Source organism: Neolamprologus multifasciatus, chromosome 15 (genome assembly GCF_963576455.1).
Source record: "Neolamprologus multifasciatus chromosome 15, fNeoMul1.2, whole genome shotgun sequence".
NCBI classification, from domain to species: domain Eukaryota; kingdom Metazoa; phylum Chordata; class Actinopteri; order Cichliformes; family Cichlidae; genus Neolamprologus; species Neolamprologus multifasciatus.
Window position 1 is genome coordinate 1,262,334 of NC_140453.1, and position 12,667 is coordinate 1,275,000.

The following is a 12,667-nucleotide window of genomic DNA, read 5'->3' on the forward strand; positions in this document are numbered from 1 at the left end:
CTAGTGAATCGCTTCCAGTGTGCACTCGGTTAAACTCTCACCAGTCACTATACTGGCAGGGAGCCGACTGGCTGCAGACGTTGGGGATATGGAGGCGTGTTTGGAGCTGAACGAGCGCTCAGACTCAGTCTTTTTAAAATGTGTCACCATGTGAGTTTTTAGCAGATAGCTGCCCCTCCCGAGCCTGCGTCTGAGAGGTTTCTTCCTGTTAAAAGAGAGTTTCTGTCCCACTGTCGCCAAGTGCTTGTTCCTGTCTGATGGTTGGGGTTCTCTCTTATTGTAGGTTCTTTACCTCACAATATAAAGCACACTGAGGCGATTTGGAAAAGAATGTCCAAAATTGTGGAAGACTAAAGCATTTGAGGATATTTGTTAATAATTCCCGTCATAGAAGAAAGTGACATGTCCCACAGGCACAGATCCAAAAAACTTGAATGTTATAAACTCTGTCAGCACGCCATTCATCAACAGGAACAGCGATGGGTCCATTGCCTGGTTGCGTTTTGTCATCATATGCAGGCTGAAAGGACCCAGATGCAGACTCCACAGGACAACAGATGTAAACAAAACACAAACCTTTATCTGACTCGACAACAGAGTCCAGAACCTCAGAATCCATGAAAAGCAAACAAAAAATTAAAGCCTTGGACTAGGGATGGGTACTGGTATCGGTTCTGACATAAACGGTAGTAACCAGACCGAAAAGTCTGGTTTCCCCCCCTGAGCTGTCATACACTTTAGATTCTAGCCAATCATTTTAGGTTTCCGAGGATAGTAGGCGGGTCCAGGTACGTCCGTTCTTTTAGAGCAGAGCTACAGATTAAAAATGTCCAAGGTGAAGCGGTCAAAGTCTGGCTGTACTTCACAGCAAAAGATGCAAACTCAGCAGCTGCAACAAGTGCTTTAAGCTGATACTGTGATACTGTCAAAGGAGGTAACACCTCGAATCTGATGAAACACCTGGCGACGCATAGCGTTTTTTTTAAAAGCAGAGAAATGCGCCGTATTTGATAGCTTGCTGCGAGACCTCACACCGAGCGCATCTACTGCGGGTGTGGTGCCTGTTATCGACCCGGAGTTAGCAACATCCCCCAAAAACCTGAAGAGGAGAGTCCTGGCCCCTAGCCCTGCCAGTGTAGCAGAAATGATGAGGATGATGATGCAGCAGCCGTTCTTCTCTGCGTGAGTAGCTTAATGTTGTTCGTGTGTAATTTACGTTGAGTAGGCTAACCACGTTATTACATTAATGCATGTAAGGTGAACTAGCAAACACCATCATAGCTACATGCAGCTGTCTTCTTGTTTGATGGCAGATACTCCCTTCACCCTGGCCAAAAAGGCTAAAATGACCAAAGAAAAAGTGGAAAACAGTTAAACATGAGAGGTTTTTGGACAAAGTTTGTGTTTTTTCCATTGATTAAGCTGCTTCCAGCCAAGAGTGATACCATATATGCCCCATAGCTGCAGAAAAGGCTAACATTGTTATCTTTTTACAAAAAAACAGTTGAACATGAGAGGTTTTTGGACAAAGTTTGTGTTCTCCATTCTTTAAGCACCGGTTCGAGCACCGGTTCGAGCATCGTTTAAGCACCGGCACCGTTTCAAAAGTACCGGTTTGGCACCGGTATCGGATAAAACCTAAACAATACCCATCCCTACCTTGGACTGACAGCGCGGGACAAACATCAGCATTAACCGACGCAGACAAACGGACGTCTGTGGCTATAAATATACAAAGGCTGATTGGGGGAACAGGGAACAGGTGGGTAAACCGACAGGTGCAACTAATCAAAAGAAACAAAATAAAGGAAGTAGGGCACACGGAACTACAGACTACCAAAATAAAAGCAAAGAGACTAAAAAACAAGACATAGAAACAGAAGGGAGGCAGAATAAACAGGAAGTGAAGATGTGAAGAAAAACCCTCAAAACTTCCCAAATACAAGAAATAGAAAATGCAAAAACCTCGAACTGAGGCAGAAAGCCCCGGGGTTCATGATATTAGGATTTAGTATTTTATAAGGTGCTCTGTGCAAATAACAGAATCTGGACTGGCAGGAACAATCCTCATAATTCAGTATGAGAGAAATACAAATATGTGGCTGTGAATTTTATAAGTTCATTGTCACACCGTCTTCTTTTATTAAATGTCAGGTAAAACACTGGGGCTCCTTCAATTTAATATTTAGTTGTCAAGTCATTTTTTATGAGGTTCACATATTGAATATACATCGTATCTTTCCAATATACTCAGTCTCGATTTAAAATTTTAGAAATTACGATTGAAACCAAACAAAAGGAAAGTGTGTACGCAGAGCGTGACAGTACAGGAAGGATGAAATTGCTTTTAGATGCTTGGTATGGGAGCAGAGAGAGAGAGTGAGAGATAAAATAAATAAAGAGAAAAGGACACACATGACGGTAAATTGGAGAGTGAGTCAGTGTGTGCGTTCTCCACTGAGGCTCAGCGTCAGGAAGCTGCAGTCGCTTGACGGATGGAGCTTTTAATTGACTCCATCGACGTGGGACGAATGTTCGCCAATCATCAGAAGAGCTGATGCAAAACAACGGAGGGCTTTTGTCTCTAACAGAAGGGCCTCCATTAGACCAGATAATAGGCCAAGCTGTTGATATCTCTCGCCCTCTGTCGTTTCTGTTCAAGGTAGGTTTTTCATTCCCATCCAGATGTTTTTTGCCTTCCCATCATCTTAATATACCTGCTTTCAGAGTGCTTCAGTAAATTGTGCTCGTTTGTCCCCTCAGAGTCCCGCTGTAGTCACTCCAAACCACGTTAAAGACAACACACCATCCTGTTAGAAGACTTGATAATCTGAGAATTATTTTGTTGGCTAATTAAATTTACAGGAAGAAACACTGATCAGCACATGAATGCAGTACATGGCTGGGACTGTTATTCAAGAAAGTATTAAACATTGCTCACTTGTTTCCTTTAAAGTACTAAATTAATTGCTGGAGAAAGTCATTTACCAGTACACGATATAAACCGTAGGCTCACACAACGACACACATCCCTGTTCTAAAGAGGACACACATAGAGTCTTTCTTTAAGAGTTCACAAAGCAAAGATGAAATCATCTGTAAGACACTTAAAAGCGATCTTAAAAGTGATTCTACTGTAGGAACATGAAGAGGTTTGGCAAACTCACACCTCACACTGTGTTATTGGTGAGCTTTTTTTTTTTTAGCATGGTGTTTGTACATTACAGCGTTACAGAAAAATGTAATGTTAACGTGTTACACCCAACACTTTCTCAATTCAATTTTATTCAGTTTTATTTACACAGCGCCAAATCACAACAACAGTCGCCTCAAGGTGCTTTATATTGTAAGGCAGACCCTACAATAATACATACAGAGAAAACCCAACAATCACATGACCCCCTATGAGCAGCACTTTGGCGACAGTGGGAAGGAAAAACTCCCTTTTAACAGGAAGAAACCTCCAGCAGAACCAGGCTCAGGGAGGGGCGGGGCCATCTGCTGTGATTGGTTGGGGTGAGAGAAGGAAGACAGGATAAAGACATGCTGTGGACAGTGTTGCCAACTTAGCGACTTTGTCGCTATATTTAGCGAGTTTTCAGACCCCTTAGCGACTTTTTTTCTACAAAAAGTCGCTAAAAAAAAAGACGTGAAAGCGCATATCGCTTTTACTCTCAACAAGCAGCGGGTGCTGTAACGCAGTCAGTTCTTCTTTTACTCTTATGCTGTTTTGTGGATCAGGTTTAAAACTACTTATAAACACACACACACAAAGTAACTCCACCAGAGTGCCTATTTCGGGTCACTTTGGAGGAGCAGGAGCAGGGTTGGAATTGTGACATTAAAAAAAACAATAATTGCTAAAAGAAATTTAATTTGTAGTTCTAAATAAATTCTAAATGCATTTAGGACGTTTTTTGCTCACTTTATGTCTCTTCCACGATGTTATTTCTCTCTCCAACAACATAGATTACAATTACATTAGCATGACCAATTATGCAAACTAGGTGATGACGTCATTTAGCGACTTCTAGCGACTTTTAGGACAGCCAATAGCGATTTTCCTTGCTGAGGAGTTGGCAACACTGGCTGTGGAAGAGAGACAGAGGTTAATAACAGATATGATTCAATGCAGAGGTCTGTGAACACATAGTGAGTGAGAAAGGTGACTGGAAAGGAAAAACTCAATGCATCATGGGAATCCCCTGGCAGCCTATGCCTATCCGGTCTTTAAGTCTGGCATCATTAGCCATGTCTGGGCCCAAACTCCGCTGCAGGCCCCAAAGTCAAACGATCACTGCAGCATCACTGAGAGCTGAAAAACTGTCTAAATTCTTTCATCGTCAATAAAATCATCAGCGTTGCTGCTTTACCAGGTGTAACAATGAAGTTTAACATCCATGAAAACAGGATTTATTACATTTAACAGCGTTGGAAGTTAGCAGGAAGTTAGCTCGCTAGCTTCCACCTAAACATGATATAGCATGTTCTGACTGAGAGATTTGTGAAAACATTCAAACGTACAGCTCTGTTATCACTTCCAACATAAATAAAGACAGAAAACTAAACAGCAGTGACGTTTGCAGGGTTACTGAAGTTGGGCTAGCTGCTATATAATGATGTGCTACGTGATTGCTAGCTATACAGCTATGTTAGCATAACATAAACAGTAAAGCTGGAGGATGAATGCTAACTTTTTTCCACTCGATAAAAGTTAACATGAAGGTTCCCGATGGTTAGGGTTCCTAAGGGTTTAAAAAACTGAGCTTTAAAATGAACAGTGGTGATAAAAACTGAGAGAGGCCGACAGCGACACTGACTGTTTGTAGGGGCTTTTTGAGATTAAATAGAACAAGATACAAAGCATTAAAACATGTTAAAAACACAACAGGCTTATTAAATGCAGACTACTTTGGGCCCGGAAGCAGAATTTGTCACGTCATCACTTAAAGACCGGATTGCAGCATGAGGGTCACCTGGTCCAGCCCTAACTATATGCTTTAGCAAAAAGGAAAGTTTGAAGCCTAATCTTAAAAGTAGAGATAGTGTCTGTCTCCTGAATCCAAACTGGAAGCTGGTTCCACAGAAGAGGGGCCTGAAAACTGAAGGCTCTGCCTCCCATTCTACTTTTAAATACTCTAGGAACAACAAGTAGGCCTGCAGAGCGAGAGCGAAGTGCTCTAATAGGGTGATATGGTACTACAAGGTCATTAAGATAAGATGGGGCCTGATCATTTAAGACCTTGTATGTGAGGAGCAGGATTTTGAATTCTGGATTTTTCTTTAAGCCCATATATTGATGGCTACACCTTTAACGTAAACAAAGTTGAAGCTGTTGGCAGTTGAGCTCCTCTCAGCTCTTTCATTCTTTAACATCTTTCAGCATTCTGTTTGAAAACATCAGCTGTCTCCTCGCTCACAAAACACTTTGCTACAGCAGGCAGCTCTCGGGAAAAATAACGCTCTGATAAACTCACTGCAAAGTTAGCTGATGATAAGAATATAATATTTGATATTCATAAATAATTACAATCATATTTACAGTGTTATAATATGTTAAATATTGAGATTATATCTCTTCACTGTGCTGCCAGGACTGAAAATCTATTGATGCAGTTTCTTTTTTTCTTGCAGTGTACGACCTGTAACAAATCCATAAAATCAACTACCAGAACTGGAGCTGCAGGCACGGGCAAACCTAAAATGATTTATTTGAAGTGACTAAACTGGAAACAGGAAAAATTCTAATTTGACTTACACTTCTGTCCTTAACTGGGGCAAATTTTTCCTAACCTTGTCATATACCCTCGAGTTGAACGTCAGGGCCTGATTCCCTTGATATTCTTGTCTCGCGGTCTCATCTGACTCCTTTCTCTTTGCTTCCTGTCATGAGCCCATTTTTTAGAGCACCTTGGTCTCTCACTAGATTCTATTTTTGCTTGGTGGTGATCTTCCCTATCACTGCTGGTTTAAAAAACATCCCTTCAGCAACAACTCATGCTAACAATGTTAGCTACGTGTGTGTGGTATGAATTTTGAACGCAGCTAATTTTCCTTCATTTTTTACTCATCTGACAAACTATAAAGTACGAGTACACTGATAGTTTTCTCTGACTGACACTCTTTATAAATATTAGTTTGTCATTTGAACACTGGTAACATGATACAAGGTGATGTGCAGCACATTTAAACTGACTGTGGCGTGTACTGTCCCTCAAACTGTATAAAACAGAGGTTGTATCACATTGCTGTTGGCTGGCAGCGAGCTGCTATGGAGACAGTGCAAATACTCTTCAATCAGAATTTGGCATGAATAAAATCCCATGAGGTTACTTTCTCGGCTGTTTCAGCACCCGTTTATGTTTTACTCTCTGATTAGGACTATTTCAAAGTCTTCCTTACATTCAGATGAATCAGTGCAACACGCACCACTGGAGCGAGTCAGGATCAATTTCTTTCAGAATTTGAAAAAAACAAAATTATTTATGGCGTTAAAATTTCAGTTAGAAAAAACCTTGACATGTTTTTGAAGAGGACTGGTCATAATGTTTAGAGAACAACATACGAGATGGAAGAAAGATGGTAAGTGTTACTTGCGCTGGTACCAAGTGGCAGCATTTTGAAAGGAGTCTGCACTGAATTTGGGATCCAGATCAAAGTTGTCATCTCCCCTGGCACTGACTGCATTTCTAAAACTTGCTGCTTCTGTAGCTCCCAAGGCAAATGTAGTTGGTTACTGTGAGCTGCTAAAATGATGAATAAGAACCATTGCTTGTGCAGGACTGTTCGCTCACAGACCACCTGTCGAGACGGTTGTTACTAGAGATGGACCGATCCAATATTACGTATCGGTATCGGTCCGATACTGACCCAAATTCCTAGGTCGGATATCGGCGAGAAATAAAAAATGTAATCCGATCCATTAAATATCAAAAAAGCACCTCACAAAACTTGCTACACGGCGTAACTCGGCTCATAACCGTAGCATGTTGCAGCAGCGTGCGTCACGTGATAGAGCGGCTGTGTGTATTTGTAGCGTCGCTACCAAACCAGCATTTCATCTCCGAGGAAGTTTTCCCAGAGAGAAGTAAAGCAAGTGTGTAAGTTCATCTCTGAATGTTTGTAAAGCATTCCCACGTTAAGCTTAACAACCGATATATGGAGCGACTGCCTCTCTCTCTCCTGCTCCTACGTGAAACTGATCAATGATCAGCTGATCGGCTTTTCTGTTGGGAGTCTGTCTCTCTTGTTTGTTTTTGGCCCACTTTGCACCAGAAAGAGGAAACCAGCGGCTGAACAACAGCAGCACTATTAAGCTTGATAAGCTGTTGTTAGAATTTATTTAATATTATTTCTACACCAGGATCTTTTTCTACGCAGCTGACGTAACTGTCCAGGGGCGGATCTAGCAAAGTTTAGCCAGGGGGCCCGATAGGGCATGAACAGGGAAAAGGGGGCACAAAGACATACTTTTCTTTCTTATTCTCATTTAAAATGTCTAGTTTTTAATAAATAATTATCTGAATCTTACACCCAAAGTTTTAATCTGATGTAAAATGTATAGAAGTCCATTACTGTATATAGTAACTGTTAAGTCTAATATACCCTAGTAAGCTATACTACTTTTTCCTTTGGGAAGGTACCATCTGTGCAGTCTGCAATTTTGTTGAAGAAAGATGTTGAATCTATTTAATTATTCTTGAAAAATAATTTATTTCTGTGCATTTTCCTCCCTGCATCAAATTAAATTTGATTACGTCGATTAAGCATCATGAGGTGGAGGGTGGGGGGTGGTTCCCTATTTTTTTTTGCTGGGAGTTTGCAACCCTATTAGTTAGGTTGCTTAATATTTCTGCTAAGTACTCTTTAAAATACCAGAATAGGGAGGATGGAGCAGGTTTAAGTTTATTAGATTGATCAGTGTTGCTGAACTATGAAATATTTTGGGCGCAGTGTATTTTTTACATACAGGTATAACAGGATAGCTTTAGTGTTTTTATTTATTTAAACTTGAGTATAAACTTATACAAAATGCAGCAAGATATTAAAAAAACGTTTTAAAAAACACACTATATCGGATTCATATCGGTATCGGCAGATATCCAAATTTATGATATCGGTATCGGACATAAAAAAGTGGTATCGTGCCATCTCTAGTTGTTACCAAACAAATCAAAGAAAGGTGATGTGAACATGGCGTGGTTATTGATTCCAGATAGTCTGAATGTTTCAGAAACTGCTGATGTATTGGGATTTCCCCCCTCACAACCATCTCTAGAGACTGGTCTGAGGAAAATGTAAAAGAGAATGTCAGTTATTTGGGGAAAGTGTCTTGTCGATGCCACAGGTCAGAGGGGACTAATCCAAGATACGACTGAGTCAACAGTGAGTCAATAACTATGTTACAACCAAAGTATCCAGAAGAGCATCTGTGAATGCACGTTTCAAACCTTCAAGCAGATGTTGCTATAGTAACGGAAGACCACACATCAGCTGAGAGTGGGAAACTGAGGCTGCACTTCCCATTGGTTAATCTAAACCGGACCACAAAAGACTGAAAAATGTCGTCTGGTTCGATGAGTGTTGTTCCTGAGTATCTCCATCCTTTCGTAACTTCTGATGACTGTTTCCAGGTTCAAAGTCTCTGCGCTGTCTTAATGAATAATCCCCAAACATCGTCTTGCTTGCTGCTGATTTATTAAGTTACAGGTCAGTTGAAGGTCAGTTGTTCCAAGACATTGTAACCTAATAAATTAGCATTAAGCAGGTCAGTGTGGGCTTTGATTCCACTGTGTTGCTTTCAGCAGGATAACATCACACGCCAAAAGCTCAGATCATCTCAAACTGGTTTCCTGAACGTGACTCTTAGTTCACTGCACTCAAACGGCCTCAACAGTCACCTTCGAAGATTCACATCGTGGGTGAGCAGTCGATAAATCTGCTGCACCTGTGTGATACGATCACTTAACACAAACCAAAATTAATTCAAGGACCTTGTTGAATCTATGGCAAAAAGAATTAAGGCAGGTCTGAAGACAAAAGAGGTTCCAGTCTGGTAACTGCAAGGTGTAGCTAAGTGGTGAGTGTACATCCATGCACTGTGAATGGTATATGTGCCACATATAGGGAGAATATCAACAAAAGTACTTTATAAAGAATTATTAAGTATCATTGAAAAGGCATTAAATTAATTATTGTGGTCCAATGAAATAAACATGTTTACATCGCATTTGGACTTTGGTAAATATTAAATTTAGGCCTTTGTTGTTTGAACTAACAGGTGGCTTTTAGCTAGCAAGCTAGCAGCTGACTGAACTGATGGCCATCCGGGATTTGAGTTTGTGCTTTTTATTTGATGAAATCCTGGTATTTGCTAGTGAGTTGCTGAGCTCTGATTAGCATTGAACCACCACAGTTTATGGATGCTGCAAGCTAACAAGCCTGTTAGCATTAGCTAGCAGCTAACTGAACTGTTGGCCATCCGGGATTTGAGTTTGTGCTTTTTATTTGATGAAATCCTGGTATTTGCTAGTGAGTTGCTGAGCTCTGATTAGCATTGAACCACCACAGTTTATGGATGCTGCAAGCTAACAAGCCTGTTAGCATTAGCTAGCAGCTAACTAAACTGTTGGCCATCCAGGATTTGAATTTGTGCTTTTTATTTGATGAAATCCTGGTATTTGCTAGTGAGTTGCTAAGCTCTGATTAGCATTGAACCACCACAGTTTATGGATGCTGCAAGCTAACAAGCCTGTTAGTATTAGCTAGCAGCTAACTGAACTGTTGGCCATCCAGGATTTGAGTTTGTGCTTTTTATTTGATGAAATCCTGGTTTTTGCTAGTGAGTTGCTGAGCTCTGATTAGCATTGAACCACCACAGTTTATGGATGCTGCAAGCTAACAAGCCTGTTAGCATTAGCTAGCAGCTAACTGAACTGTTGGCCATCCAGGATTTGAGTTTGTGCTTTTTATTTGATAAAATCCTGGTATTTGCTAGTGAGTTGCTGAGCTCTGATTAGCATTGAACCACCACAGTTTATGGATGCTGCAAGCTAACAAGCCTGTTAGCATTAGCTAGCAGCTAACTAAACTGTTGGCCATCCAGGATTTGAATTTGTGCTTTTTATTTGATGAAATCCTGGTATTTGCTAGTGAGTTGCTAAGCTCTGATTAGCATTGAACCACCACAGTTTATGGATGCTGCAAGCTAACAAGCCTGTTAGTATTAGCTAGCAGCTAACTGAACTGTTGGCCATCCAGGATTTGAGTTTGTGCTTTTTATTTGATGAAATCCTGGTTTTTGCTAGTGAGTTGCTGAGCTCTGATTAGCATTGAACCACCACAGTTTATGGATGCTGCAAGCTAACAAGCCTGTTAGCATTAGCTAGCAGCTAACTGAACTGTTGGCCATCCAGGATTTGAGTTTGTGCTTTTTATTTGATGAAATCCTGGTTTTTGCTAGTGAGTTGCTGAGCTCTGATTAGCATTGAACCACCACAGTTTATGGATGCTGCAAGCTAACAAGCCTGTTAGCATTAGCTAGCAGCTAACTGAACTGTTGGCCATCCAGGATTTGAGTTTGTGCTTTTTATTTGATAAAATCCTGGTATTTGCTAGTGAGTTGCTGAGCTCTGATTAGCATTGAACCACCACAGTTTATGGATGCTGCAAGCTAACAAGCCTGTTAGCATTAGCTAGCAGCTAACTAAACTGTTGGCCATCCAGGATTTGAGTTTGTGCTTTTTATTTGATGAAATCCTGATATTTCCTAGTGAGTTGCTGAGCTCTGATTAGCATTGAACCACCATAGTTTATGGATGCTGCAAGCTAACAAGCCTGTTAGCATTAGCTAGCAGCTAACTGAACTGTTGGCCATCCAGGATTTGAGTTTGTGCTTTTTATTTGATGAAATCCTGGTATTTGCTAGTGAGTTGCTGAGCTCTGATTAGCATTGAACCACCACAGTTTATGGATGCTGCAAGCTAACAAGCCTGTTAGCATTAGCTAGCAGCTAACTGAACTGTTGGCCATCCAAGATTTGAGTTTGTGCTTTTTATTTGATGAAATCCTGATATTTGCTAGTGAGTTGCTGAGCTCTGATTAGCATTGAACCACCACAGTTTATGGATGTTGCAAGCTAACAAGCCTGCTAGCATTAGCTAGTAAGTGAACACTGATGTTGATGGCCACACAGCTAAAGTGGAGGATTCAAAATGCAGAGTCCAAAAGATGAATGTAAATAGAACAGACTCTTTGTATGTATGGCAACAAATTTTGTACACAAATGTTGTTGGAGCCCTTTAGAGTTCTCTGTGACAAGAAATGTAATTTTGTAGAATTAATACTTAAAGAGAAGACATCAGAGAACAGAGCAGAGCAGAGGGAACATTTAAGCCAGCATTATGCAATCACACTCTCACATGAAATGGTGAACAGTCAAGGAATTAGTCCCTCAAATTTATTTATTCATTTCCTTCAAAGAGGCAATTTAATGCATGACTTAATCCATCTTTGTGATGTTGCTGAAATGCCTGCTGCGCTGCATGACACGAGCTGCATATTTGGGCCGCAGATAAATTCCCCGAGCCAGAAATATTGGATTGCTCCAAAACAGACAAGAAGAGCAGCAAAGGAGGGAGGGAGGAAGGAGGTCGCAGATGCTAAGCCTGGCAATCTCGCTTTCAATCTGCAGCCGTATATTGGCCACTTTAAAGACAGACGCATTTTATTCGCACACGACCCACGTGTGAGTAAAAATATAAGTGAGTTTGAAACTCGGCCGAGAAAGGGAGAGAGATTTTCTTGTGGGTGCTCAAGCTGCACTGATCCACTGAAGGGGTCTGATAGGCCAGACGGTCCAATCACACTGCCAAAATCAGAGGAATGTTCATAGCTTATCAGGCGCTGTTGTCGTCAGGCCCAGTGGCACGGCGCCCTGTGAGCTGACTGTAATGGGCTGCTAGGACAACTTAGCTGGAAGCAGATTAGCTTGTTGTGGCACCCACTGAGAGGAAAAAGAAACTCAGTGCATGCAGATTGTAATGTGAACTGGTGAGCTGAGTGTCTGCAGGGTATTGGATGAAGGTTAAATAAAGTAAAAATATATATATATTTAAAAAAAAAGCAAAGACAGAGAAGCGACACTTCTCAGTAAAGCAGCAGAAATCAAACTGCAGGAAATCAATTGAAGACTGGATTACATTACAATAATGTCCCTAATAATTGGATTTATTTATTCATTTATTCAGGGACAATGCTTGTTAACATTACTTTAAACTTGCCATTGTTGCCAAATGACTCATTCTTAACTGGCGTTAAATTAGCCTCTAAAAGCAATGAAACATAAAAGAACACCATTAACAGCTATTACGGGATAAAGCAAGCATAAACAGTGTACAGAAGAAAAAAGCTTCAGAGTGGAGCAAGAAACGAGCCAAGTTAAACAGATACAACACAGACAATCGATATAAGAGACTCCTGAGCAGTTAGCGCACAGACGAGGAAGGAAAAGCCGGGAAAAAGCACCGTCAGACGAGCTCCGTGAATTATATGCTCCAGAGGTGCTAACGTGTGATTGTGAAGGCTTTATGTTCAAACAACGCCCTTTTTTTCTTGAGACACAAACATTGTGGATAATATTAATGTGAACATCTTAGACTGCTGATAT